This window comes from Artemia sp. Qi Xiang Cuo, chromosome 20 (genome assembly GCF_049724085.1).
Source record: "Artemia sp. Qi Xiang Cuo chromosome 20, ASM4972408v1, whole genome shotgun sequence".
Taxonomy (NCBI): domain Eukaryota; kingdom Metazoa; phylum Arthropoda; class Branchiopoda; order Anostraca; family Artemiidae; genus Artemia; species Artemia sp. Qi Xiang Cuo.
In genome coordinates this window covers 2,511,856-2,515,028 of record NC_142813.1, presented here as the reverse complement: position 1 = coordinate 2,515,028, position 3,173 = coordinate 2,511,856, and positions in this window count along the sequence as shown.

The window sequence follows — 3,173 nt, the reverse complement described above, 5'->3', positions numbered from 1 at the left end:
ACTGGATAAGAGTCGTTCATTTTCATATATCCATCATTATGGGAGCCATACTAATATAGACCAGGTTCTTTGTTCTCCAAATTTATCAGTTTCAATTGTTTCTGTTCACGAAACAGAAAGTGATATAGACCACCTACCAATTTCCTTTTCGTTTGATATTTCTCTGTTACCAGATATTTCACGCGTGAATCGTAGATGGTTTACCAGGGGAAATTGGAATGAGTCTAATTGGGCGCTCTACATTTCTACTCTTACATATTTACATTTCTTTTTTCTACCATAAAAGTTCCTTTTCAGCTACTTCAGGTTGAATCGAAATTTGTAAATGAAAATAATTTTTTGAACAAATATTCTTTTGATATTATATCATGTATGAAGGAAACCGAAAGAGTCTCCGTTCCCGAGGAACGTGTAAAATTTAATACGCGGAAGCCTGAATGGTCGTGGGACCCAGGTCTAAAAATAGTGAAAAATAAGGCCAATAACGGTTTCTTGCAATATAAGTAAAATTTTCGAGTATCTTCTCCTCCCTTCAGTTAACTCTTTTGCATATTTCGGTGAAAACCAGATCGGGTTTTCAGCTGGGGTAGGTTGCCAGCAAGCACATCGAGTTTTGGTGAATGCTCCTACTGAGGCGACTAAAAATGGATTAGAGTTACATTTTGGCGCCTTGGATCTCTCCAAGGCCTTTGACATCGTTATCCATTCTCAAGCTATTTTTTCGCTTTTTAGTCACGGTATTAACATTTCGGCAATCTTTTTTCTTAGATATTGGTATTCAAATTCTTTTTTCCGGATTAAAACGGGCATGAGTGTTTCCGAAAGCAAATTTGTATATCATCTATTCTTTCTTCTATCCCATCCACTTGCATTCTTAATTCCGTTAACATCTCTTATCTTGCTTACGCAGATGATATCCTTTTGATCAGCAGGACTAAAAAGGGGCTTTCCGTGTCTGTCTCAACAATTGCATCTAAACTTCTTACCATTGGACTTTCTCTTAATCTTTCAAAGTTTGAATATCTCTCATTTAATAGTAATAATATGACCCCTCTAGTTTGCGGATTTTTTTCTGTCCCGTCGGTTCCTTCTTGCCGGTGGCTGGGAATCAATGTTAGTAAAACACTAAAATCTTTCCAAAAGCTCGCCGTCGTTGATTGCAAGAAGACAATTCAGTTAAGTTATTCTAAAATTGTTGCAAATTGAGGTAGATACAATAGATAGTCTCTTGCTAAATTATATTCTGTTTTTACAGATCAATCGGTTTTGTTTCTGTCTGGAATTTACCCTATTTTTCACCAAAAAGACATCAGATCAGTTCATTCATATTATGTCCGGTTTTCCCGCTTTCTATTGTATCTGCCTCCATAGTATAGAAATCGAGAAATAGTATAGCAATCTCATGTCTGTTACGGTCTTCCGGATATTGGGTCAAGGTTTACAGAACTTGCCGGCAAATTACCCCAGTCTACATATAAGTATCTACCAGCCCAGAGTGGCCTTACTCGTTTGCTGTAGTTTTTGTTCTTTTTTTTGTTGTTTGAAGTGTTTTTCAAATTGTTTGTTTTGTGATTTTCTTTTCCGCACTAGTAATTTAAATTTGTTATATCCAAGAACAGGTAATATTCAAACATTCCAAATATGTTTAAGGTCTAAATTATTAAATGATGCTCCATTAAGTCCTGGTCCGCTGTATTTAGTCTTGGTCTGTCTTTTGTCACAAATAGTTTTTTTTCGTATCTTGAATGTTTTTCTTTTCTTTGGTTATTCTGCTCTTGTGAAGTTTTTAAGTTTTATGTACTCATGTATGCAGTGTATTATTTACTTTTTTCGTCATACTCCACAATTATCATTTTTGTATATGATGAGGGCTAAAAATAAATTATTATTATTATTGAGGAGAGGGATACCTAGAAAGAGCAAGTAGCAGAGCAAGTTGTTTTTTTTTGTGGGGGGGGGGGTTAGCCGTCTAATCCAATTTTCAACATTTTCCTCTACATACCCTGTAAAGTTTCAATTTAATACCCTCAGCCGTTCCTTTGATGTTGCTAATACGCCGTTTTGACAATTACCATGTACATTGTATGTTTTGACTGTGTTCGGCATTCTTCTCCAACGCTTCGGAGGGTTGTGCCATCCCCATGGGTATAGTTATTTGACCTTTAGACTGTTTTGAACAAGATGGCTATTTCGAAATTTTGATCGAATGTTCTTGGAGAGGGCAGCTAAAGAGGGTATGGGAGGGAAACTGACAGCCCCCAACCACTTTAACTTCAACATTTCCTGAAAGTTTCAACTTAATACTCTCAGCCAATCCTGCCTGAGGGTATTAAGGAATTTTTGATACATCCAAAATCAAAACTTTCCCCTTTTCTTAATGATAAATCATTCCCTTTTCTTAATGACAATAAATTGCATAATTTACAATCCTTGTCCAACTATGTATAACTTGCACAACTTACTGCTCTTCTCCGGAGGTTGAGGTTTTTTTTCAACCATGAAGGCATAGTTTTTTGACTTTTGGACAATATTGAGTAAAATGGCTATCTCAAAATTTTGATTAGACGCATTTGGGAGAAAAAGAGAATGAAAGAGTGGGACTGGTTGCCCTCGATCACCTTTTACTCTTAAAAAGAACACTAGAACTTTCAATGTGTAATCGAATGAGCCTCTTCCAAAGTTTATGTGACAACCCCTTCCACAAGAAGTGCCTCTGGGGGAAAAACAATAACATAAATAAATAATAGTAAATTGAAGCCTTTTGGCTATTTTCTACAGGCAACACCATAGCGTTGCCTCTGATTTTAAAAAGTGAGTAGAACATTCAATTGCCCTTCTAACGAACATCCAAAACCATCCAGGGTGAATATAGGGGGAAGTTTCCGGGGGGGGGGGTGAATTTTCTCGGGGTAGTTTTCCAGGAGGAATTTTCCGGGATGTAATTTTCTGCAAGTAGGGAATTTTAAGGGGAAGCTTCCGTGGAGGGGGATTTTCCGGGGTTTAAACGCCTAGCACGCTTTTAAAAACTGCGTAATCGTATACAAGGTCTTTTTAGTTTAACATTGAATTCTCGGTTTCTCAGAATATTAAATTCCTGGTTAAAAATTATTTCCATTTAACCAAAGCAATCAATCAGATTTCATTTTTATTTTCCTTGGTGCTTCTAGACCCTA